The sequence below is a fragment of the Micropterus salmoides genome, unplaced genomic scaffold (assembly GCF_014851395.1).
Source record: "Micropterus salmoides isolate LMB-PRFRI ecotype aquatic unplaced genomic scaffold, ASM1485139v1 Ms_hic_scaffold_1456, whole genome shotgun sequence".
NCBI classification, from domain to species: Eukaryota; Metazoa; Chordata; class Actinopteri; order Centrarchiformes; family Centrarchidae; genus Micropterus; species Micropterus salmoides.
The window spans coordinates 1-27811 of record NW_024040548.1 but is presented as its reverse complement, the minus strand read 5'-3'; the positions used below and the strand labels follow the sequence as shown (position 1 = coordinate 27811).

Genomic DNA, 27811 nt, shown 5'->3' with positions numbered 1-27811 from the left:
AAACAAAAACAGATCCATTGAAAATGACTCAACACGCATTAATCAGCCTGCTTCCGTTAACACACTGCATTATTTTTCAGTACATCTATGCTAATAATATTCTGTGCTATTTCACAAGTGTAGGTCATTACTCGGAGCACCACCCATCCTGTAAACTTTCATACAGTGGTATAATGTTTTTGATGTTGTAAAAGGAGCTTTCCAAAGATTGAAACTTTACTCTGATGAGGCCTAATGATAGAGACTATTGAGTTGCACTATGGGAATTGTGACTTCCAGTGTTTTTGGAGCTTGTTCCATACTAGAGACTGAAAGCAGGATATCTCAGGCTCTGCTGCTTCAATTTTGACCATTCCTTTTAAAATCTGTCTCTGTCCCAACTTTATGGAAGTGCAATACTAAATCACCACAGTACCCCTTTAACATAAATGTCTTTTCTGAACCACAAGGTCTGACAGACAATCACATTCTGTCCAGAGTTTCTGAGTTACAGAGACAAAGATCACAATGTTAAATAACAGATAATGCAACCTGAACCATTAAGCTAACACATATTGGTTCTCATTTAGTATATGCTGTCCTTTACAGACAGATTACAAATGTTTTGTTTTTTTCAGTTGAAACTGGCAAGGTTTGGTTTGCTATGCAGGAGAGAGTCACTAATTTATCACTGGGATTGTTGCTGTGAACACTGACGGCAAGCTGTGAATTCCCGACTTTTCATGCATAGACGCAATATAAGTATAATGATGATGATGATGATGATGATGACCAGTGGGTGGATTAGCCTTGAATTCTTCACTGATAATTGCACAACAAATCATCTAAGCAATTTTCTGTCCTTGCTTCCATCATTCAGTGCAGGTTAAGCAAAGTTCAGGTTAACAAATTGTTTTCATAATGGGAGGAATAATCTCAGATATCCTCTGATGAAGAAAACAGAACACTTTTACTTTTGCAAAGTCAAAATGATCATTAAATGCTGTACACTCTCCTTGAAAGACACATGCAGTATACGGCCAAAAGTATGTGGACATGCCTGTATTGCAGCAATGGTTTGGGCCAGGCCCCTTACCTCGAACAAACTATTTGAATTAAATAATAAAAGTTTTTTAAAAATTAAAGAAATTAGGGCAATGACGTTAAAAAGCTACAGTAAATACAAGAAAACTACAGTAAACACAAGATCTAACATTGTGTCTATGAAGATTCTCAGTCATCCAGGTCATAGTTATCCAACGAAGGTTAAAATCAAGGGCAACTGGACTTGGTTGAAGCTACTGGAAGACGTTTCGTCCCTTATCCAAAGGACTTCTTCAGTTCTGACTGACTGGCAGGGAAACTCAGCTATTTAACCTCAGTGGGGTCGTTATCTCGGGTCATCGATACCGCTGGTTCGTTAGTGTTCCTTGTTGCTGTGACGACAGTCGTTACAGTCGTTAAGACTACCTGCGGCCAAGACTGAACGACCATCGTTGGTATCTTCACCTGAGGCCAATAGGTTACGTTTGTTGAGTTTCCTGGGAAGTGATGAAAGGACAGCATTGTAAGTGGGGGATAAGTGGTGGCGTAGACCCCCTCCCCTGTTCAATGACGGCTTCTCAACCCTGGTGTAGATGGCTTCCTTGACACCTCTTTCAAACCATCCATCTTCTGTGTCTAAAATGTGCACCTGGTGGTCCTCAAACGAGTGTCCTCTGTCCTTCAGATGTAAGTAGACAGCAGAGTCTTGACCTGAGGAGTTGGCCCTTCTGTGTTGAGCCATGCGTTTGTGTAGTGGTTGTTTAGTCTCCCCAATATACAGGTCTGTGAACTTTGTAAACAAAGTTCGAGGACTAAAACTGGATCCAGATGAAACCATGGTATCCTATGACGTGACTTCTTTGTTCACCTGCATCCCCACCATAGAAGCAGTAGAAACCGTTAGGAAACGGCTAACACAAGACAACACCCTGGACAACAGAACCAGACTCAGCCCTGACCAGATCTGCAAATTACTCGACCTCTGTCTAAACACCACCTATTTCCAGTACAACGGTGGATTCTACAGACAGAAGCATGGCTGTGCCATGGGCTCACCGGTATCCCCGATTGTGGCAAACATCTACATGGAAGAAGTGGAGAATAAAGCCCTCAACTCCTTCAGAGGAACAGCACCGAGCCACTGGTACAGATATGTGGACGACACCTGGGTCAAAATCAAAAGCCAGGAAGTGCAAGCCTTCACAGAACATCAACTCTGTGGACAGTAACATCAGGTTCACACGAGAAGATGTTCACAACAACAGTTTGGCCTTCCTGGACTGCGCTGTACACATTGAAGAGGACAGGAGCCTGCAGATTGGTGTTTACAGAAAACCCACACACACAGACCAATACCTACTCTTCGATTCACACCACCCACTGGAGCACAAGCTAGGGGTCATGAGAACACTGCACCACAGAGCGGAAAACATACCAACAAGCGCCCAAGCCAGAGAGAAGGAACAGAACCACCTGAAGGGGGCACTTACAGCCTGTGGATACCCTAAATGGGCTTTTGTGAAGACAGCCACAAAAAATCCAAGAAGAACAAAACTACAGGGGAGGAGGAAAAGAAGGTCAAACGCAACAACATTGTGATTCCATATGTGTCTGGAGTATCAGAGAAACTCAGGAGGATTTTTAACAAACATAACATCCCTGTGTTTTTTAAACCCAAGAACACACTAAGACAGATGCTGGTTCACCCCAAAGACCGCACACCCAAACACAAGAAAAGCAATCTAGTGTATGCGGTCCAATGCAGTGAGGAATGCACAGACCTGTATATTGGGGAGACTAAACAACCACTACACAAACGCATGGCTCAACACAGAAGGGCCAACTCCTCAGGTCAAGACTCTGCTGTCTACTTACATCTGAAGGACAGAGGACACTCGTTTGAGGACCACCAGGTGCACATTTTAGACACAGAAGATGGATGGTTTGAAAGAGGTGTCAAGGAAGCCATCTACACCAGGGTTGAGAAGCCGTCATTGAACAGAGGAGGGGGTCTACGCCACCACTTATCCCCCACTTACAATGCTGTCCTTTCATCACTTCCCAGGAAACTCAACAAACGTAACCTATTGACCTCAGGTGAAGATACCAACGATGGTCGTTCAGTCTTGGCCACAGGTAGTCTCAACGACTGTAACGACTGTCATCACAGCAACAAGGAACACTAACGAACCAGCGGTATCGATGACCCGGGCCAACGACCCCACTGAGGTTAAATAGCTGAGTTTCCCTGCCAGTCAGTCAGAACTGAAGAAGTCCTTTGGATAAGGGACGAAACGTCTTCCAGTAGCTTCAACCAAGTCCAGTTGCCCTTCATTTTAACCTTCGTTGGATAAGATCTAACATTTATGTATTAGACTATAAATGAGTTATGCAGATGTTTGTGTGAAAGAAATGCAGAAATCAGTGGTGCAGTTCTGACCACCATAGTAAAGTAGTAAAGTACAGTTATACAGGTAGAAGTATGAATAATATATACAATACTATACTGTACATAATAATATATTGAAGTACATAGAGGTATATACTGTATGGGTGCAGTATATATACACACACACAAGCATTATTCTAAATATATCACTATCAGTAGTGGTAACAAAAATCATTTATTGTGCTTGAACACACCAAAAATTCAGCTACTATTCATACAGCCAATGAGGAGGCGTGACATTGCAGTGTCCCTGGATCTAGTCCCCGAAGTAATGTTTTTTTGTCAGCGTTATCATAACTACCGGCCACAGGTCTGCTTGAAGCTGCAGTGATTTTGACAGGTACACATCCTGCGTCCCTAAAATCCAAAAGTACACAGTAAAGTCACTATGGAGCTAAAACACACACACACACACACACACACACACACACACACACACACACACACACACACACACATACATACACAGAGCAAAGTCAGCGAACAGCAGAGCAGAGAGGCCATGGTGGAGACAGTCAACCAGGTCAAGTGAAGATAACAACTACCATCGTTACTGTAAGTAATTGCAATAAAATCTTTGCTGGAAAATAGCCAATACTTCATCAACACACCTGTTTATAAGCATTAGATGTAAACCTGTTGAAAGCAATATTTTAATCTATGTCCGTAGTCTCTCATCCACTGTCAGCCACAGCATGCTAGCTCGGCTAAGAGCAAATTGTTACAAACTAAAATGAAAGCTGTCTGTATGTAGTTTAACTGTTTAGCTTAGTTTGCTGTGAATCTTACAATTTGGCAAAATCTTGTAAACATTACCTAAACACAAATTTAACACTACATTTATCAAAACACACGCATTTTTATTGGGGACCCACTCAATTTCCCTTGGACTCACTACAGTGAAAACATATTAACATCACTGAAGCTGTTGAGAAAGTCATCAAAACAATGGTACTTGGCTTTCTAATTTCCTCAAACATTGGTGGCATCTTTGACATCTCCAGTCTACTTAATGCAACGTTAATCTTGATTATTTGTTCATGTTGTTGATGTTGTTAGACAGGAGAGGTGAGGAGAGGAGAGGAGAGGAGAGGAGAGGAGAGGAGAGGAGACACCATGAGTGCAGCAGAGCAGTGAATAGTAGTAGAATATGTTTTTGGAAGCTGAATAAGCAGCGTCATCAAGTCTGTCATCAAGAAAATCAAGGGGAACTTTAGTAAGAACATTTATGTAGCTCTTACAATGATTATAAGTAAAATCAATAAGAATTGTTTATAAAAAACTCTGTCAATGTAAAACATCAGTGATCCTGTTTTCTTGTTTCAATCTGCAACATTGAAACCAAATACTGTGTGGACTTAAGATATCGTTGTTATTGTCCCTTTGGAAGGTATTCATGTAGGTGCATTAACCCTGTGCTTTCCCCTGGCATTCGTCTTATCACTTCCAGCTCTGTTGGCTGTGGTTGTTTATCTGGGCTTTCCACTCACAGTCTGCGAGTGAGTGTGGCTGAGCCTCATGCCTCAAACACAAATCATTTTTACTCTCAGTATGCAACAATGCCAAGAGGGCCAAGCACAAAGATGTCTAGTTGGTTTCCCTTTTTTTTTACTGGAATGAAGCGGGGGAATGAACTTTTGTACTGTGAAACCAAACGCATGCTATTTTAGAAATATTTGGCAGCTCAGAAATCAGGACACTAGGCCTTGCCTTAGGCTGTGTCAATATGTGTGCAGTGCGCTGCTTTGCGTGCCTAAAATTAACAAACCTAACCGCATTTGTTTTGGACAATAACTCGGTGCTTTGAATCCATGAATGAGTCAAATAAGTCCTGCCATGTAATAAAATGACACGGAAACTTTTATGCCTTTGGACCAGGTAACTAATGTGTTTAAGATGTTGAAGAAGTCCTCTGGCAGCCAGTGGGGCTAATTTTCCACTCTATTTGTGCAACACGTTCTCCACTTTCCATTCCTATAAAGAATCTTCTTAGGTTCCATCAGAAGTTGTCAAGTGCATCTCTTCTATGACTGAACCTTGTGCATCTGGAGGCAGTGATGGAGTTTGTTTACTGCTGCCAGACAAACAAGGTTGTCATTTTATATCTGTGTGCTTTGCATGAGTTTCAGAGAGTGGGAGCACACACACCATTACAAACAACAGGATGTGACAATATAATGCCCCGAGTGGCCCTCTCTTTCTCTCTCGGCTTTACACCAACATGTGAACATCTTGAAGCGCTTAATCTCATCAAGGCTTCTTTTTTTCCTTCTCCTCATGGAGCCGCTCGCCTTTAGAAGTGGCTGGACTGAACACACTCCACCCATATGCAGCATCCCAGAAAGTGTGGACCAAGGCCTGTGAGAAACCAATTAGCCTCTGGCTAAATGCTTTGATGATAAGGACCAGCGGTTTGTCCACACGGACAAAGCTGGTAAAAACAGCACCTCCTGCAGGAGACAATGAGTAAGGAAGGAAAGGAAGACCGCATACAGGTGTGTTATTTTAGACTCAGGACTGCAGAGAGGAAGTGCTCAACAGTGACACAGTAAAATTCACACCCAAAAACTAAAGTAAGGCTGTAGAATAAAGGATTTATTTCTCACTGGAATCATAATCATTGCCAGAAGTGTTTCTTTTCCTGTTTCTAGGGTCCCAGGGAAGAGCTTAGCGACAAGCAATCAAAAGGAGTCCCAGGCAGAGCAAACCTCTTATATGTAGACACACTCGAAAGTGTGGAAGCAGCAGCGCTGAGCTCACACATCTCTCTCCCATCCCACATCTCACATTACAAAGCCACTGTTCATCCATAAATCTCCGCCATCCAGCCATCTGGAGCCCATCTTCACACTCTGACACACAAGCCCCCTCTCACAGGCATTGACCTCACTCGCACAAGTCCCATGTACAAGGTCCCAAGCATGATATCACACCAGTTTATCTCATCGTACAAACATAGGCTCATCCGTGCACACACATGGACTTTCTACATCTTAGAATACAAAGCACACACACATGCGCTCGCACAGTTGACAGCAAACCAGAGGGGAGGGGTAATGCAGTAAACAGTGAGATGACTTAGGAGTGGAAACTTCTGCAAAGCCAAGCATCGCATTACCATGCTTCAGAGATGAGTTTGACTCTGTAAGCTTGGTTCGACACTGGCTGTTGGGTTTGAGTAACTCACAGCTTTGTGTGTGTCAGGCAGGTATTCGTTTGCCTCAGTTTCAAAGTCTCCTGCTAGTAAGCTACATTTCACTCAGACAGTTCACAGTTCAGTGTTTCATATTTTCAAAAAAGCAAACAGGTGTATGTTCTGGCGATACACCAAAACAGAACACATGCAGGAATAGACTGCTGCACAAAATAAAAGCTGCTGAACTGTCACATAAATAAAACAACGATCCAAGGCCGGAGCTTTTGTGAAAGCAGAGATGCGTTCACATATGAGCGTCAGAAGGTACCCACAGTGTAACAAATGAATGTGAGGATGCTGGGGCTGACAATAGAAAGCTGCTTCATGATGTTCGTGCAATTCTTAGTGATGGACAGAATTATCCACATTGACCAACATTTTAAATCGTGGTTTAATCTAGTGCAGAAATAGAGACTAGATAAAGAGCTCAAACTACTTTGATGGATAGCCTATGACATTTTATCCCAGGCACTCTTGACGAGAGTCACAATGGAAATCAAGTGGTATAACAACCTTATGCACAGTAAAATATTATGAGTTTCCAGGAAGTGAAACAAAATTATAATTTGATCAACCAAGATAATTTCAGATACTTATAGTTAAGGGATTTGTATGCATACAGCATAAATCTAGCTACAAATGTAATAATTAGAACTATAATTGGAGTCTACAAATCAAAGCAATATGGAATAATATTTATATTATATCAACATCTATTTGAAGAAAAGGTGAAATACAACACATGTGAATTCAAAATGTGAAAAATGTGAAAATTTCAGACGAGTAGTCATAGTAGTAGTATTTACAGAACACAACATTCTACAACATCTTCACATACTGTATATGGAGAGAACACTTTTGGAAGAATGTGATTAGATTTTTAATTTCACCTAAAATCAAGAGCAAATTTCTGCATATGGCACCATGTTGGCGACAGCGTGATGTGGTAAATGTAAATCATTCACATGTATTCTGGCTTTGTCCAAAATTTTTACCTTTTCGGGGAAATGTTTACAAGAGTGTTGTCAATATTCTAGGCTACGAAATGCCAAGTTCATCTATGGTGCTGTACTTTGTTGGTACTTGTTTAAAATCAGAAGGCCATTACAAAGACATGGCTTAACAGGACCTCTGACACAATGGTGAATGGCTGAAAATAGTGAATGTATGATATGGAACTGTTAGCTCACAGGACAAGAATTCAGTGTCTGGAAAAATGGGAGAAATTGTCTCTGTTTACAAGTCATTGACAAAACAAGCACTATCTGAACATGTCACAGGTATGAGTAGATTACGGGGCAACCCAGACCTGTCATGTGTTTTTCATATTCTTTGCCTTGCCCTTTTTGTTATACACATGTATAACAAAAAAGTTCCTGCGTAATGGAAAATCGATTAAAGATAAAGTTTTAAAAAACAAAAACATCTAGTGAGATCTGGTCATGCAGATATAGTAGTATTCATTGTAAACTGCTTTCAATCTAACAAATAAGAGCTAGTTCCTGTCAAAAGCAAGGTCTTTGGATTTTCCAGGGTAACAAGGACACTTTTTGTAGATTGGATATAAAAAAGAAAAAACACACACGGTCAAAGTTACACAATGACAGCATGTTAATGTTGTGCATAAAATGCAAGCAAGTCCATGTGAATAAAAGCTTAATGTATACAGTATTATTATCATTACAAAGCTATTATCAATGGTACCCAGGTGTTGAGACTAAACACTGGCTTATTATGCTAAATGCATTCAATGACAGTTCAAAATTATGTCTTTGTACAAAAGCATCAGGATTCAGCGGTTCAAGTATGAGGGTGTATCTCACAGACAGAACAGACATTTAAATGATATGCAAAGATGAATGTCTTCTCTGCAGTAATCAAGCCTTTACAATGGGTTCTATAATTACTGTAAATGTTATAGTGACAGATGTATTACCTCTCCATTATGTCTGTATTCGGGTGGATCAACATTTCAAATGGCTGTTAGTATACACCTCGGTACCAGCTTAAAATCAGTTGAGTTCAACCAAGTTTGGTCAAGTTGAGTTCTGTTCGAAAGTATTTTATACCACTTGGGATGAGCTCATGCCACATGAGGGGACGAGGGGAGCTGCAGATTTGGGTGATAATTTGTTTTGCAATTATCATTTGATACATTGTCATTATAAAACTATCAATTGCGGCTGCTTTTGTTCAAGTTAAATTTTTAAACAAATTTTTGTGTTACATTGCCTTATTATTATTCATGCACCTCTTTGGCCATGTGTAAGGGCAGAAACCCATCAGCATGTCTGTATACAGTATATGTCCTATAGCTGTCTCTCATCAGAACAAGTCAGACAGTGGGGAGACTACTGTATTGTGGTGGAGACATTACTGCTGTAATTAGACACTACTACTGGAGCCACTACTACTGGTCCCATTACACTGGTGCTCACAGGCCACCGTTTAATAGATATGTGGAAAATAAAGATAAAAAGAAACCACAAACACTGGAATCCAGCTGCGTTTGCTGCAAAGAAGTTCCTTTCTGTCAGGCTTTGTTGCTGCTACACACAGATACATCTATAGTAGTGACCCCTCGTGGTATTGTAACATCTATCTAGAGAAAGCCTGTGCACACAAAAATCAATAACATCTCTGTTGTCATTTTTTTTATGAACCCATTCACACAATATTCAACCCTCACAAGGGTGAAGTCAACGTATTTCTGACTTTTCATTCAAAGCAACCTACTGTTCAAATCTTTGATATCCTAAGACCCAAATCCTTGAGCCATCCCCTCTCAATGGCATTGCACCTTGTCCAATACTCACCACTGCCACACAGCAATAGACTGTCTTTCTTAGAGAACATAATATCATGTATGTTATGATATGATACCTTCATAGATACATGAAGGTATCATAAGGGGCTGTTCAGCTTTTCTCCCAGCAGGTTTGGAAACACCAAGGCTCCAGTGTGAGTGTTTACGAAGTAATTATGTGACAAAGAGAATTCCCTTTGTGTTGGAGGCACTGTCTCATCGTGTGGCCTCAACAGAAGTAAGCTTTAAACTGTAACGCATCAGTAGTGATGTTTGCTGTTCTCCTGAAATTTGGGCTATAGTCAAGAAAAGCAATTGGCTGTATAATGGATGCATAAAACTGGCAGATGGCTGAGATGAAATGGCAAAAACATGAACCATGAATATATGTGTCCAATATGAATATTTAATTACTTACTGAGTTATCAAAAGTCAAAACACAAAGTGATGAATTGTGATTTAACCTGAATATAAAATAAATATCACTTGTAACATGAAAAAAAAATACCTATGAAAGTTTCAGCTGTAGAGTTGATTTGCTGTAGCTTAGCCATCTTTACTGCATTACAGGAAATTCCACACAATGAAATCCATGAGACCATCAGCCGTAAAAATGAAGGATAGATACATACTAAGAAACATCTGACTTGATGATCAGAGGTCCTGCAAAATAAAACTACAGTCTGGTCTGAATGTACTGTACCTAAATGAGAAACTATAGGCTATAATGGTTACATTGATCCACATGAAACTGGTTTAAATGGCGATAACATGAGCATCATTGTACTGATGATAAAGACATTGTGTGTCTCTGAGCCGTGGAATGTGGGTTTTTTTTTTACCTGACAACTGACCAAAAACAAACAAATCACCTACACAGTGTTTTTAGAAGTGTTCCTGATGTCACTCACCGTCTAATGAAACAAACACACTTCCATTTCATCAAATGTCTCAATCTACACTGACTCCAAGACATGCCCGTGAGCAGCCAGTGTGCCTATGAGCCTGCTGCCTGCTATGGGCCGAGGGGAAACAATGCTACTTCCTGTAAAATCCTCATTCAGCCTACGTGAAATCTTTTTTTCTCCAGTAAATTTCTAATAAGTCAGCCTGGAGAATACAGTTTAGTGGCCGCTGCCTGCTGATCCCATCAGGAGCTATGCTGACAGACAGACAGACAGACAGACAGACAGCTGGTTCTGATGAGGTAGGATTTGGTGTTCATTGAACGGACCTAGCGCTTCAGTAGTGTTTGTGCACTGCACACACTTGCTTTTAATGTGCACTCCCAGAGTCTACAGCCACACTAGCAGCTCTGTGAGGCTGTATTTAGGCACAGCAGTCCTTTGAGCTAATTGCTAACATCAGCATGCTAACACACTCACAATGTTGATGCTAACATTCTGATTTTTGGTCTATTGTTCACCATGTTAAGCTCTATGTTTAGTGTGTTAGCATGCTACAATTTGCCAATCAACACCAAACACAAAGTATGGCTGAAGTTGATTAAAGTCATTTGTTTTGCAGGAGCATAATTTAAAATTTCAACAAGCATTGAGAAATTTCACTCAGTAGGTGAATCTAATGGTCATCGAAATGGGAAAGTGTAAAATGCAACAACTTCTCATTATTTTCTTCACCAGCAACAAAGTCTGTAAGTAACTAAAGAATCAAAATGCACATATGCATAGAGAAAGAAGTAATTCCAGTAATGAATCTGTCCCATCTGCTGACACATTGATGTTAATTGGGTATGTTAAATAACTCCAAGATGCATAAATGAAAACCAAGTAGCTGTTCCTTTCCCTGGGCTACAATACCTCAGAACTATTGGTGCAAATAATCGTGTATTCTCTGTGGGAAACATAAATCTCATGACATAAATAATAACACAACCCAGATCCCCAGTTTCATTAGACACATTTTTGACAGCAGCAACCAAACCCTGGTGGGAAAGTATGTTTTAATAATCACTTCATGGAATCAAAGAGCAACATCTGGTAGAGTACTGCTGAAGCCCCACACCGTCCTCTGCTAAACAAGCTAAATTACACAAAATCATTTACACTATGGGACTCACATGTTTCTGATTTGATTTGCTTGGATGCACAGACAATTTGTCTCAAGCTCTCTAATCAGAATTTATCTTCCACAATGAAAAGAAAGCAGTGGTATCTGCTTAGATCATGAAAAAGGCCAGTTTATCAGTCACACCTCCTCCACTCTAGTGCTCAACACCGAAGCCCCCCTGGGCTGTGTGCTCAGCCCACTCCTGTTCTGACTATACACCCACGACTGCAACCCCTGACGTGGAGAGAACTCTGTTGCAGCCAATCATCGGCCAGATTTCAAACAACAAAGAGACTTCATACCGGTAGGAAATCAGGAAACAGTCTTGCAGAGTGGTGCACAGAAAACACCTAATCTACCGCTCAATGTCAGCAAAAAAGGAGCTGATTGTTGATTTTTGGAAGAAGGAGGCAAAGACACGCACACAGTTCTACATAGAGGGGCTGAGGTGGAGTAGGTGAACAGTTTCAGGTTCCTGGGAACCAGCATCACAGAGAAAGTGTTGTGGTTATCTCACATCTCCACCATGGTACAGAAAGCTCAGAAACCGCTGTATTTCTTTAAGAAACTTAAGAAGGCAAAATTCCCATGCCAAGTTCTCTTTAACATTTACAGAAGGGCAATAGGAATAATCCTGACTGGAACATCACTGACAAACATGACTGTCTCAATACTACGAGCACCATATTCTCTCAGTACTCTCCTTCGCTGACTGACTTGTTTGAGAACTGGTTTATAGTGGTTTCCCAAAGTTTCATACTGTAGACACATCTCAACCAGGATACACTGGGTGTGGAGAAGAATCTGTAGGCGATGGACAAAAATTTGGAATTAGAAGTGTTCTGGTTTCTGTTTGTAGTCCGTTTGTGGGCCGAGTAGGACTGATCAGTCATGTTTGAATGGGCTTTGAACAGGCTTTGGCAACCAAAGCCTGTTCAAACAATGCAACATGCAGGTAAACAGTTTGTGTGAAGAGCAAAAAAGGTGGATGATTTAGTTTTATATCAATCTCAGAACGCTAGAGATTGGCTTCCTTCTTAAGCTTTTTAAAAATGTATCGTCATTGAAATTAGCCGGTCAGATGTAAACAATGACCAACGCACGAAATTGGGAGTCTTGACCTGGATATCTGTGATCAGCCCCTAGAGGATAAATCACAGTCAAACAATAGTAGAGGTGTTCAGACATTATTGTGTCTGTGTCTGGGTGTTTTGTAGCAAACAAACGTTAGCTTGTAAAATATAAGTAATTTAGATGTGAAGGCAGAAGTGTGGATGCAACCCTTACAAAAAGGTCTTGTGGTACTAGAAAATGTTCCTCTGGTACGATGTTTCATAAATTGTAAATGCTGTGGTAATGTATTACAGACCCTATGGTGATGTACCAAAGATATGCCACAATCTGCCTGCTGTTAATAACAAATGATGTAGCCTAATGATCTACACACTGAAATTAAAAGAAAAGTAAGGCTGATCCACAGGATGGCAATTCAGGCCAATCCATTTTTTCCAGAAATAGCCAGCCATTCAGTTTATCTAGATTTTGTAATTACCTCTCTTTTCACAAGTTTTCGTTGTTAGTAATTCCTGTGCTCGATTAATTTGATTAAGATTAAAGTTCATATGTTCATATGTTATTAAAGGGAATGAGTGGAATCCTCTTAGCTACTGGGATAGCGAGCTCCATCAAACAATAGAGCCTTTTCCACCAAATATAAATGTATATCCCTTTGCTATTAATCGTCAATTCCTTGACATAAGTATATCTGACTAAAATACGTAACAATAGATATTTTACAGCTCAAAATTTTCGAATGAGGGTCTGATCGGAAAGGGAGAATCTGTCATCCAAATGTGAACAGAGCACAATCCTGCCACTGAAAATGAAAACAAAGGCTTGGAACCTGCTTTCACTTTTAAAATGATTGATACGTCTTTTAATGTTGTAAGTTTCACATACCGGAGTTATCCAAATATCTCACACCTGCCTCTTGGAACAGACACCTTTATACATCAGTAATGCTTGTAAGCACAGGAGTAAAACAGAAGGGTTTTTTTCTCAAAGAAGGTTCAGAAAAGCAGGCCTTCTTTTGAAAAGTCTTGAATGAGCCCATAGAATATGGTCAACATATCTGGTCTGGCACTAATAAAAATGATATTTAATAATGATATGATAAAATGATATTTAATAATGACTTAAACTGGGAATATTTTCAATGACATTTAACAACAACAACATTCCTCATGTTACAAAATGTTATGCCAATAATGTTAGACTACTGAATTCTAAATTCCATGAATACTACTTACTCTAAAAAGCTAATATTTCTCCAGGTAACCAGGGCTTTGGTTCAGCTGTACATGTTCCTGAACCAGCTTCGCAACGTGGACTGGAGCAAGAGTTTCAGAGTGGTAAGTTATTAATTAGTAACAAATTTATCTTTCATACGTAACATTTTAACTGTGCACTGTCTCTACATCAGAGTCACAACTTTATGTCCATTGACTTTAATATAGGCTATCCTTTGCTGTTCCCCTAAAAAGCTATGTACGAATTAGTGATGGTATAGCAAGCTTCCATAAAGTTTTTACTAATTTAGACATTTCTTAGGTTTTAATGGCGCAAACTTGATTAAGTAATTTATTTGCTTGAAGAGAGTTAATAGTTGGACCCTTGGAAGGACTTTACAAACAAACTTAGTAATAGATTTCCAAATAGCTGGTGCACCTGCCAAGCTAGCCCCATCTTTGAAATAATTTCTTAAGATCTTCAAAACAACTACAATAATTCAAAAAAAAAAGACATGATTGCATTTTTAACAGATCATAATACATTCATAGTAGCGTGATACTATCTGCAATAAATACACAGCATCCCTTTATCCACAGGATTGTTTTTCTCATGTCGAAACCCAGTATAAGAGCTGCTTTGTGCAGCGAATCACGTAATATTTGGTATAATAATATAAATCTGGTAGTAGGTGGGGCGCCCTGACAAACAGATCAGAGCTCAGATGATTGCACATGCAGAAAGAAAGCAATGACTCATAATCAGTAGCCCCCTCACTCATTAGCTGCATGTGCAATACACACATTGAACTGTGTATATATTTAATCTAGCTCAAATGGTGTAATTTCCTGTGTTTAGGAGAATTTAATTTCACACTAAGCCTTTGCAAAGTAATAGCCTTGAGGGTTTATATTGTTTCTATGTATGTTTCTTCTCTTTTACGTTTACCTATACAGCTCTCTGTGGGAGTGGATGTGTAAACAAACAATGGTTAACTTTTAGTATAAAGCCTAGCTGAAGGCACACAAAGCTTCCAAACACACAAAAAATAAAATAAGCAAAAAAGAACCTGACACCATTTGTGTCTGTTTGTCTGAGAGTTCAGCAGATGAGCTACTTGTGAGCCAAGTTTTATTTTACTACAGACCCAGATGTAACACATCTCCGACACTCTCATCATTTATCTTGGTGTTTACACGTAACAGTCGTCTTATCATAAACATTGGCCATAAAACATAAAGAAACTGTTCACATGTGATACATTATTACACTGGACTTTGGCTTTGAGTTTTGAACAGATGGGTGATAAGGGAAACTTGAGAGAACCCATATTTCCATCTTTGCTTTGATACTGATGCATTCCACCCCCACCATTGTAGTGGGACATTTAAAAAAGAAAAATTAAAAAGATGCAACACACTTACATCGTAAAATGTTGCAGTCTGCTATAAAGTCTGCTTTTTGCAAAAACAAGAATTACTCATTGTAATTCATGTTTTAAAAAACAAGATGGACATTTCTTGACGGAAATGTGTTTTTTTCTTTGATACGACCTCAAACAAAGCACTCATTGCAAAGCAACTAAAATATTAAATCCATGTGAGGGCACCTTGCAACCACAGCATTTTGTCAAAGTTAAATACACCTGAAGGATCTTGGTTTATCAGACACAGTGTCTGATTACACTTGTCAAAATGCCTAAAGTGACATAGTCACAGAAAAAATCAAATCTTTTTTACGTCTACTTTCTGAGTGAACAAAAAAACCCAATAACATTTCTCCTAGAACCATGTTCAATTGAACAGAATATGAACAAGCTCTTTCTAATCTCCATGTCTGAAGTAAGGATCATTAAATACTAACGGTTTACAGTCTGTCATAACAAAGTACATTCAGACCTATAATGATCTACTCAGATGGTAATGACAGCCTCGAGTAAGACAACAATTGCTTGTCACATGTATGGTGCGCCCACACGAGCCAAAACATTCCCTTCTCCGGGGACTTCATCAAAAGCCATTTTAGTGTTACCATCTGAAACGCATTGGCTTCAAACTGACAGGGGTTTTGTATTCAGTGTCTGACATCTTAAAAGCCCCCAAACGTTTGTTTTTAATGATCAACTCATGCATGATAGCTGCAACAAAATATCCCACTTTGCTAAGAAATGATTTACAAAATAAGAATGAATGGATTTATTAGGGCAGTGGAGAGTCTTTTTGAACATTTTTCTATATTTAAAGATCCCACTAACCAATGTAAAGCCTTTAATTATGTGTCTGTAAGGATGGTTGGCATGGAAAAAATCTATATCAATTCTGTAACCTTGAGCCAGTGTCACTGTAAGAATCTCTGCTAAGAGAGCACAAGGGTTGTTCAATTGTGAGTGATGTCTGGCTTTCAAATATACTTTCAATCTTCACTGGTTGGCAACATAAAACTCAGCATGCAAACCAAAACCAACTAAAAAACTGGCAGTGCTTATGCAATAAACAGACTTCAATAGCACATTTCAAATTGAATACTGGCTGTCCTAACAATGCAGCATCCTCATGGTAATAATTAGCTCACATGTTTCACTGTATGTTATTGTTCTTTAAGAACAGTGACCCAACGTTCACAACTCCTCACATCTTAGAAAAAAGCTATCCAGAGGACATCTTAGGCCTACAAAGCAACAGGGAGCCTGGATCAAATCACCAAACACTAATTTGTGTGCTGCAGAACAAAAGAGGAACTGCCCATTAAATAATTACGCAAGCATTAAAGAATGTCTTTTTCACTGTTGTTTGTATATTAGTGTAACAAATCTTATTCTACAGCCTCATCTAATTGACCCCTTTCAAGAAATAGGGATTGCAAGTAGAAAATAGCCAAGCCTTTTCATCCAGGTACAGTCCAAGAGAATTTATCGACCATGTGGTGTGCAGATTCAAACAATGCTTCATCTTACGCTGGAAAAAGAGGAGGTTTGATTCATGGTCTCTTGCTCAACTTGATGGTTCTTATCTTTTTTTCTGACAGCAGTCTTAGCTTTTCAAAACCAAAACAATAAAAACTGGAAACATATGGCGAGATGGAACACAACCAAAACAACCTGCTGTGCTCTCCATTTCTCAGACACGGAAGAGTGTTTGTATTCAAATGCCTTCTTAATGTATTCATTGAATCGGTGTGTTCAGCATGTGATTGAGATTAGGACAATGAGATAATCGATAGCTAAAGACAGATTATGTCCAACAACCCAGGAATGACACTGAAGTAGCGATCTTAAAGTGATTGATGGAGGAATTTGTTAAAAAGGTTAAAAGATAGATCTCATTAGTGATTTATTTTGACCCAATTGGGGAATTAAGTTGTGCCAATTTAGAGAAAACAACTTGCAAGTGACCATGGCCCTGGTATCATCTGTTTACAGTACTTAGTTACTGTCGTAATGCCCCCACCTTTTTACAACCACTACAACATGTTTCAATATTAGCTTTCAAAAGTCAGTGAGAAAGCTTATACTGTATTAAATAAATTTTCCAGACCATTTAGCCTTATACTATAGTTGCCATTGACATATTGAATAAAAAAGAAGAAATGGTAGTTAATTCTTTCAATCAATTCCACAAATAAGGAACATCTTTTTGCCGTGTTTTGGGGGCTTAGTATCATGACAAAAAAATTAATGAAGAAACACAGACCTGGAATCATCTCAAGGAGTTTCTTTTCATCTCTTCAAAAATATTATTTCCATAATAAACTATCAGCATTTCTTGGATGTTTTTTTTAAATATCAGTTCTATATTGTATATAATATTCTATATTAAAAAAAGCTTTCAGGAAACAGGAATGAGAAAATATCTGTTTAAAGAAGGAGATAGAAGTGTGTTAGCCAATAATTAGTCCATTATGCAAGGCAAGGCAAGACAAGGCAAGTTTATTTGTATAGCACATTTCAACAACAAGGTCATTCAAAATGCAAAAGAATGAAATAGTCCAGAGTGGACTAAAGGCAACATAGATCAAAAAAATTTCCATTAAACTAGAGACATCTGCAAATCTGGGTTTGCTGGTGGGGAATCATGGTGGATTCTCAGATTTTAGATATATTTCTCTTTGGTACAGCCAGATTCCAGTGAAATATAAGATTTCTGTTGATTAAAGCCAAAACAGACTCAGATTATCATTCCTTGTAGTTTATTTCCTCATAGCGTTTGCCAGAAGTAGAACTCGTTTAAAGCTAGTTCCAAAGTGCTCCCTGAACTAGCAACACTCAAAAATGATTAATATGCTGAGAGGGGCCAGCACAACTCTGCCATTAACAAAACTTAAGAAGCAGAAACTGAAGTCAAGAACATGTCATCCATCATGGTTTAAAAATGACTTAATTTTAGGTGATTATTTGGAAGGGTGTCATGTGTATGTGCTCTGCATAGCTGGACGTATTTCTCCCCCACAGACATTTATTACATATTTCACTTGTTTTAATGTCAGTGTACATAATGTTTAGAATATGTAATTTGATATTATGGACCAGTGTGAGTAAAGGAATGTAGCAGATTTTAGAGGCTGAAACCTTAGCATGTAAAATAATGAACATTAAATTAGCAACAGGTGATTTCTGTTATACAGTTATACATCAACCTGAATCATTTAATGCAGTCTTGCAGAAAAATACGGTCCTACTGCCTACTGAAGCTACATCATCATGCCACATGGAATGGACTAATTAGTAGTAGCTGGACATCCATCATTTTGAGTCCAGAATGTTTCTTAATTATTTTACAAATTGAATCACGGTGTTGTCAGAAAAGCCATTAAATTAGAAATCCATTCTCTGTGCATAGTTTGGTACTATAACTTTTTAGAAAATATAATATCTATAATATACACATTTAATTGTGATGCAAAACACCTAAAAACATTCTATTGTCTGCAGGCCTCATTGCATTTAATTTAAAGGAAAAACAACCTCTACAATTTTTAAACTGAGAATGTCTAAAAGGCTCATTAATTGGAAAGTGGCTGCATTTCTCTTGATAATACGTCATGGTCATGGGTGCTTTGTTATTGTTTTGAGAATGACCTCTTTGTCTAGTATTTCCTTCTAGAACAAATTTGTTCACCATTACTCACACAATACCGTTTTAAACTTTACATTCCCATGAGCAAACTGTAAGATGTGAGCAGAAACTCCTGTAAAACGTGCAGCTCTTTTAATCCATGCGTACGTCCACATGGTAATCTATTCAAATAATCCACAACAAGTACAACAGTACTTCACACGCAGTCTATTCACAGGAACATCTGCAGCAGCTTCAGGATGTGGGCTAGAAAAAGGCACTATAGTTCGATTTATTTCAAGGCAGACTGGAATTGCAGCTAAGTGGCTTGGGTTTGAGATAGAGAGTTGTGACAGCTCCCATTTCACTTCACACTTTGACAGGCATAAAACACATCAAACAGTCAGCTTTAGTTGGGCTCAAATTTACTGTAGCCTATAATGTTGACCAGGAACCATACTGTTGACAATAAATTCCTTTTTGCTTTGAATATAATACTCTGAGACAGTCCAGATCCCCTGAGGCTGAGAGGTCAAACCATATAAGTGTTATGTTTTGAAAATTGCTTTAACTGAAGTAAACAAGCCACTCATGGAGCACCAACTCCCTCAGTACTTCATGGCATGAATGTAGACATTTTTATTCGCAGAATATTTTGTCCTGCCAACCACCGACCTCCAAAGCCAACAGCAACTTTTCAACGCCTCCCCAAAGGATCCCTGTCAACCTAGCCAGCTAGCTAGCCAGCTGTAAAAGATAAAGATGTAAAAGACATTTACACTCTTCTAAAGATGTTGATGGAGCTGACCAGTGTTTGGCAGTAATGCAATACTTAGTAACGTGTTACAGTAAAGTAATTACTTTTTTCAGTAACGAGCTGTGGTTGCAATTTGAAATTTAGTAGGCTATTCGCATTACAGTAAGCTACAATTTGGAGGTCAGATTGTTTGCTGTCAACCAGTAGTTTGACTGATGATGACTGATATCACTTTGCCCTCTCTGCGTTCAGTGGAAAGACTGCTGTGATACACATGAGCTTGCAATGGGGGCTGGAGTTGCGGGGAAGCTGCCTCCCTTTACAAAAAGATGAGAAATGAACTTCAAGGAACTACAAAATTGTCATAATCAAAGGCAGATATTTCATGTAATTTGGTGGGGATGATAAAATCATCTCCCAGTTGGAGATTTTTAGAAATAAAGTCGCCCGAAGTTCTGAAAAAGGTAGACAGCATACCAAACCACTGTGAGGCATATGGGAGGACGTAATCTTTCAAAACTTAAAAAACGCATTGGACTCGTAGTTAGAGAACAAGAGTGTTTGTTTTCCAAATACATTAACTAGAGGGACCGACAGTGGTTATATTTAATTGTTTTGATCAAAATTATCGCTAGGGGCCATTCAGTAGTTGCAGGATATTGGTAAGGACATGTCCCTACAGTCCTTACTAAATTCTATGCCCTTGGTCATAATTACATGCTGTGTCTTCTTAGCTAGTTTGCTAACGTTAGCCACTGATAAGCCTACATTTCTGAGTCCCCCTGAGTTTTGTTGTAAGGTGTGTGAACCCACAGATTCATTGTGAGAACAGGACTTCTGGAGAGCTCCATCCTATCAACCGCGATCTTATCTTTAAGCTAGCTATTACCAAACTGTGTCTTGAACAATGTCTTTGTAATGTGTGGTTGTTTGAAAAGCACCTTTGACAGAGCTGTGCTGACTAACAAAGAATAGAAATTAGTAATTTAAAACATTTATATTATGGATTATACCATATTATTACTTTCCATGATTGTAATAATCAATGACTTTAATGGATAGAACTATGCTGTCACAGCTCCTGCCAGTTCATAACATTCATTATGTTGTCTTGCTCTGCCTGATACTAACCTGTCCTGTCATTCCAGATCCGCAACTCCCCCTTGCACTGCAGTAGCCTGGTTTCCCACAATTCTCGTCACCTGTCCGCTTCTCATCTGCCTAATCAATCCAGCTGTATAGCGGTCAATCTCCACTAGCACTCTGGCAGATCCTCCAGTTTGCTTTTGCCCTAGCTATCCAGCCATTTTATTAACTGCCTGCCTAGCCTGTCTGTTTGTACATCTGCCTGATCTTTGGACCTTGTATTCCCTGCCTGCTCTTTGCAGGATAAGTTTACCTGTTCTGCCTGATTTACTGGGTTTTGACCATGGACTTCAGTAAACTGAACTTTGATTTTACTTGCCTGTCTTTAGTTGCACGTTTGAGCCATTACAGACACGATGCGAAGGTTTGTCAGGTGGTTCTTAGCCCCTGCGTCATCCATTGCAATCATACATAGCTACAACTTGTTGGGTCTGATCTCTTACTTAACTTAACCAGTAAAGGCTCGTAACACATCCATTCTCTGATCTCAATCCAAGTAAAACCAGTGACCCACTTATGTGATGAATAAAAGTGTGCCTCCGTCTGCCAACCCTAGGATTGGTTACATTGGTAACATTTTGTGGAGTTTGCAGGAGACTGGCTTACTAAATATTCAACTGGACAAGAACAAGATCTCTTTCAGGGCTTCCAATAGCAACCAAAAAGCAGAAACATTCACCAATATTAATAGCATTGCTTTCTCATCCATAAATACTGTACATACCACTACTGCTAAGCCCATTTAGAAGAGATCTTTGAGTTATGGCTCACTGGTTATAGACATCATCCTAAGCCAAAAGATAATATATCCAATTGTTTTATATTATCTTTTAGCTTCTCAATAGGACCAAAGGACACTCTCCTAAATCATGACTCGCACGAGTAACTAAATGTTTCTTGTGTAAAAGAGCTTTCTGAAAATAGCCTGACTTCATAGAATGCCTTGCTCCTTGTATGATATATGATTTGAGAGATCTATCAGATCTTGTGCAGGAATGGGACATAATGCATAACGTCAATGAGATCCTGCTCTAGTTAGAATCATATCCATCAATCCAAATTTGGGAGAAACCATTTGATCAGATTTAAATCAACAGTTACAAAATTGTAGTGTGATTCTTGTGTTAATTCTTCTCTGACAGACCAGTGAAAGTCATCTTGAACCCAGAAATCCAAGTATTCAGCCCTCCCACAGTATGGTTAAAATAACAGCCTGCTGTACATCAGCCACTGGGTTCGGCCTTGGGTGAGGTTGTGAAACCTTTGTTCTGTGGCCTGCCCCTCAGTCTGACTGATGCCACGGCCTTCAGAGGGCCTGGCCAAACACGTGGCTGGTACTTCTGTGGTATTTGCCTTCTGGTCGGAACAGACGTCTACAAGACGTGCCACCCAGTGAGAAGGCAGTGCCCATTAATCACAGTGATTATCAGTGGGAGGTCCACTGTCTCCCTCTCTGTCTATTTCTAAGTCTCATTGCATGTCTTATCTGACAGTGTCTAAAGATACAGTTCTTATGACTCCATATGAAAATGTACAAGATGGCATTGAGTCTAGCAGTCTTCAGATCAGGTGTAACCACAATCCGTAACCTATGCACTCAGTAACTCACCCTAAAACCAATCCTCCACCTTAAGAAGTCAGACCCCCCTGCGGACAGCTGAAAGTCTTTGGGGCTGCTGAGCTGTGTGCTCTGCTTGCCAGTTTACAGACTCCGCTATGTAAGAAAAGATTGCGTTTTTGCAGGAGTGCTGATGGAGGGCCAATATAGAAAAATTATCAGTAGGAGCCTGGCTGTGGAAAAGAAGCTGTAGCTCTAAACTGAAGCCCCCTGATCCCTTGAGGAGGATACAGTTCTCACCACACTCTTATTCTGAAGAGCTTCAGGGTGATATTAAACTTACTCAGGGAGCTTTGAAACCATTTACATTATTGGCGTTTCTCACAGTAGAAAGTAAATGTGAGGTTTTTTCCGTAGCTATTACAAGAAATCTATAACTAGATTAAATGAAATTCACTTCCAGAAACTTATATGAAATGACATTATATTTGTAAGTCAGCAATCCAATTGCAACTACTATGTTTCTTTAGTATTCTGTACAAGGTGGGTAGTATGTATTATGTGAAAATGGGCAACAGTATATTGAGGGATCTACACCTCTTGGAACATGGAATAGTTGAACAAACTAGCAGTCTCATTTTAGTGTTTGGAAACCAGAGTTGGCTTTGGCCACAATATCTCTTGTTCCAGAAAAAAAGTAAGATTGATAAAGGTATCATTTATACACATTTTTTAAAAGCACTATTGGAGACTGGAAAAACACTTTTTTTTTTCTAAAATACAAAGTTTGCAGCTGTAGCAATTTTCCAAGTGATTTTATAGTTAAATTTAAACACAAAACACAAATGCAAATGATCACATTTATTTTTTTGTGTGTAATGTTAAAATGCTTTTTAAAAATAGATGTAAACACTCAAAACATTGACTTTCGGAAAGGTAGACATGTTAGCAAACAGATGCCTGTGTACACATTCAGCAGATGAGGTGAAACATTAGCATTTGGAGTTGATTTTCTGGCTCTCTGTCAAATATAAGTCCAATTCACTCTCTTTTAAGCTTTGGTTTTGGTCTACACTAATTCATAATGAAAGTGGCTTATTAGTGGCTAAATGCTCCACTTTAGTAATCAGCTAGCTGCTAACTTTGTATGTCGTTTTGGTGCCGTGCAGGTTTTTTGCCGGAAACAACTGCATTTTGCAGCAACAATGCTGATGAGAGTGTGGGCATTAAACCAAACGTTGACGGCCGAAAAAACAAACAGTGACTTAAAAGTCACTTTAGGGCGACCTTTTTATAAGTAGTCATGTGATCCGTTGTTTTACTTGGGAGGTCAGTGAGGTCCATTGTCTCCCTCTCTGTCTATTTCTCTGTCTGTCTCATTGCATGTCTTATCTGACAGTGTCTAAAGATACAGTTCTTATGACTCCATGTGAAAATGTACAAGATATAGTGATGGCATTGAGTCTAGCAGTCTTCAGATCAGGTGTAACCACAATTCACAACCTACGCACTCAGTAACTCACCCTAAAACCAATCCCCCACCTTAAGAAGTCAGACCCCCCTGTGGACAGCTGAAAGTCTTTGGGGCTGCTGTGTGATCCAAAAATATTACTTTAGCTTTAATGTCAGATTTTTTGTCAACAAAGAACCAAAAGGTATCGAGTTTTCTATCATTTCACAGATTATTACAGTCACAATCGTGACATGTACCATATTGTGTCTCTAATGTTATGTCTTATTTGTCATCACTGATTCCTACAACTTCTTTTATACTCCTACAGCAACAGTGAAGTGAGGCCTGCTTGCTCAGTTTGTCCCATCACCCCCAGTGCTGGAGGAGCTTATAAGCAATTTATTTTTGGCAAAAAGCTGCCAAGAAATGTATCCAAGAAAACACTGGCACATTGACTGAACTTTTCTGCAGAACACAGAAAAATGATTTTTAACACTGTACTCACAAACACCCTATTTTAAAAACAGGGTTGTCACATCCTGCGTTTGTTGAACAAATAATGTGCGCTGTTGCACACAGGCACATCTAACACACTGCTGACTATAGGGGAACTTCACAACCATTTCAAGATGTGCATTGCAGTCTGAGGTATATTGTGCATGCTTTATTGACATATACGTTACCTCATCTTATTCACCTCTTCAAGTTTTTCCTTTTAACACATACTTAAATACACATATCTTGCACCAATGTGATTGTCATCTGGTCATCCAGGTCCAATTCTTTAACGATTCGTCCTTGATAGACTATAAGATAGGTCCTTAGATAAGATCCTAATACTATATGTGTGTATGAACAGAAGTGGATTATTTCAACTGGCTTGCTGTCAGCTCCATAAATCAATCATGTATTTATGGACAGGCCTGTAAAAAATGTGATAGAGTTGGAAATGTAGTTTTACATTATGTACCACCTTGCATATTGCACTGATATAAACTGGATTAGAAGAATTTAGGGGACACTGTGGAGGCTTGCTATTCTAATAGGTCAAAGGTTGAGGTTAAGTTGATAAAACGTAAGTGGTTGTTAAAATGGTGCAAGACAGAGAATTGTTTTATTACCGGATACACGTAAATTCAGTCATTCATTCAAAGTGACATTCAAGTCTCATTATACTTGGTAAAAGATATTTAATTGCTTTGCCACTGTATTTAGTTAATGTTATAAAATGCGGTGCATTGCCAGCTAGTTCTGCCAGAGTGTGTTTCATTTCACTAACTCACACTACTGCCTGTTTTATTTAATCAGTCACCAGAACTAATAGACAAGTGGAGGAACTGTCAGATTTCCATTTAACAAAGGAAAACCTGTGATGTCATCTTATTCTGTGGCCCAAAACCATCACCTTTCCATTCACAACTGGGCAATGCACCAGAGATGAGGGGAAAAAGTGATTATAGCAGATAAGTCAGTGAAGACTAGATAATTGATTTCATGAGGTGGGACCAGGTTGATCAGAGAGTTCACTTCACTACATTTCTACCATACTGAAAAACTTACTATTCTATTCTGACAACTTGCAAAAAACGAGAAGCTTTGTAAAACTGCTGTGTGAACATACTTTTTAGGAACTCTTTCTTTTTAGGAAGTTTGAAATTCCAATTCATCATTGCTCAGGTGGCGCACTATGACCTTTTACTATATGACAAATGGAGATTATGATTTATTCTGGTCTCGTCTGTGGTTAGACAGCAAATAAAGTCTTATTTTCGTTCACCTTAACAACAATTTTAGACAATTGCGTGATTGAAATAACACCCACTATTCATTTCTGCAAGCAGCATTCATCTTGAAGTTCTGTAGGCCAGAAACTTGGTCTTTTTCTCTGAGCGTAGAATTTAATTCCTGTGGGTTGTAAAAAGGGACTTGTCAAAGCCTTAGCCAAATAAGATAATGTTTGCAATTGCAATTGATATGGAAGTGGATTAAAATGAAGCAGCTGGGAAACTTGTTTCAAACACAAAGTCAATGATTCTGCAAGGTTCAAAGGGATAGAAAGTAAAAACATAATGAGGTAAAAGGAATACCTTGAATTAATCAATATTTTTGAAAAGATGCTTTTTTTTTTTTTGCTTTCTGGTCAAGAGTTAAATGAGACGATCAATGCCACTGGTCATTGGTGATCCTTGATCCGTATGGATCCCCCCAGGGTTGGACTGCGGATTCATTGCAAAGTTTTACCATGAATTTTACAGCTGCTGTTACTTTTTAAAGTAATTATTCTGTAAATAGCAATGAAAAGTTGCAGTGAAAAAACAGAAAAGACAAATGCATGCTGTGTTTAACCCTGAAGCGCATACTGATCATAAGACTGTGATGTTTACTGCAGCTTGCAGTAATCTCTACTGCCTTCCTTCGGCACATAGCTCCGCTCAGTCACCAGAGCAGCTCCAGTCTCTTTACCCATTTGTGGCACAGCGGCCTTCAGTGCTGATAGGTGTGAACAGTGACTACAGACAGAGAGCGGCGGCAACATCCCAGCCAGAGTAGCACATTTTAAATTAACTTTTTAAAAACCTTTTTTGCTGATGTGGAAAATGATCCGATCTCTGACTCAAAACCACGGTATGATCCAAACCAGGAGTTGTGTGATCCATTGCACCCCTACTACTCTCAGGCAACAACCTAAATATGAAGCTAGTGCTAACAATTAAATAGCATAGCATAAAGACTAGAAACAGCTAGCCTGTTTTTTTCAAATAAATTTTAAATGTGCCTACCATTACCTCTAAATTTTCCCAGTTAACATGTTACCATATATTTTGTTCGTTTAATCTTTACAAACAGCAAAGTTAGCTCTTTCCCCCTGATTTTAGTCTTTGTTCTATGCAGCTGTGAATGATGCAGTTTATTTTCTAATATTGCTTTAACTATTATAAAGGATTTTTACAAGCATACCACTCTAGCTATACAGTTACTTTAACTTTCTTTGCTTTACTAGCTCCTTCAGGTGATATAATCTAAAGGCAAACTGCCAAGACAATGAGAGAGTGTGGAGGTATACTAGTGGTGAGATAATGGGAAAGTCAGTGTGGTCAGTGTGAACACATGAGAAACCCATGAAACAATGGAAAACACATGTTCCCATATTCCCTTGGGGAGGGACCCATGGCAAGTGGTACTTACATGCAATCATGTCTAATGGCATGATCGTTTCAAGAGGGAATGGAAATCCCTGATGCAAATGTACAGTAAGGCTGAGTGCAGATATACAACACTGGTGACTATAACAGCTTCTCTAATTGACGTAACAGGTTCATCATCTATACTCCACACCAGCAGACTGAGCTGGATTGGTGACGCAACAACTTTGGAACCTTTCCATTATGTCACACATCAGCCTAAATATTCTGGCCCTCACTGTTTCAGCAGCTGTCCTGTAAATGGAGTGCGTAATAGCTTGTCTTGCACAATAAGATGGTGATAAGAAGCGATGGCAGCAGCATGCTTGCTTTGAATGCACATTACCCCTTGCTTCCAACTTGGCAACAGTCAGGGCCCGGTTGCCACATGAGTGCGCACCAACATCACCACATCCTTGGAAAATAAGTGGGATTGCTCAGATCTCTCATGACTATAATGCATAAATTCTTAAAAATAGCTGAATACAGAGGGACAACATGAAGGATGGAGTTGTTTGTGACCCAAGCATGCCACTATTTTGCTGTAAGAGCAAATTAACCATAGCTCCCAGTCATCTTAAAAAACAGATCAACATTTTCCATTTCTTATTTACTCTCCAAGTACAACAGGAAACATTTGCACTTCTGTCTAAAAATAATTCCTTTTCACACAAGATAAATGAACAGCACACTGGAGCCTTGTTCTTATCTTGCCGAAGTGTTCACATAACAGAATGGAAGATCTTAGATTATCCATTCATAAAATAATTTCTACTACTTAGCAGCGATAAATTAACCATGACATACTCTATCTCCATATCCAGAGCTCAT

General features: G+C 39.1%; 1 long non-coding RNA gene across 1 annotated transcript; it reads left to right on the top strand.

The window, feature by feature from the left end:
* The first annotated feature begins 13496 nt into the window (after window positions 1-13496).
* LOC119903296 lies at window positions 13497-21101 on the top strand. Its single transcript, XR_005444481.1, has 2 exons — window positions 13497-13955; window positions 20790-21101. It is a non-coding gene; the product is annotated as an uncharacterized LOC119903296 (long non-coding RNA).
* The last annotated feature ends 6710 nt before the right edge of the window (window positions 21102-27811 follow it).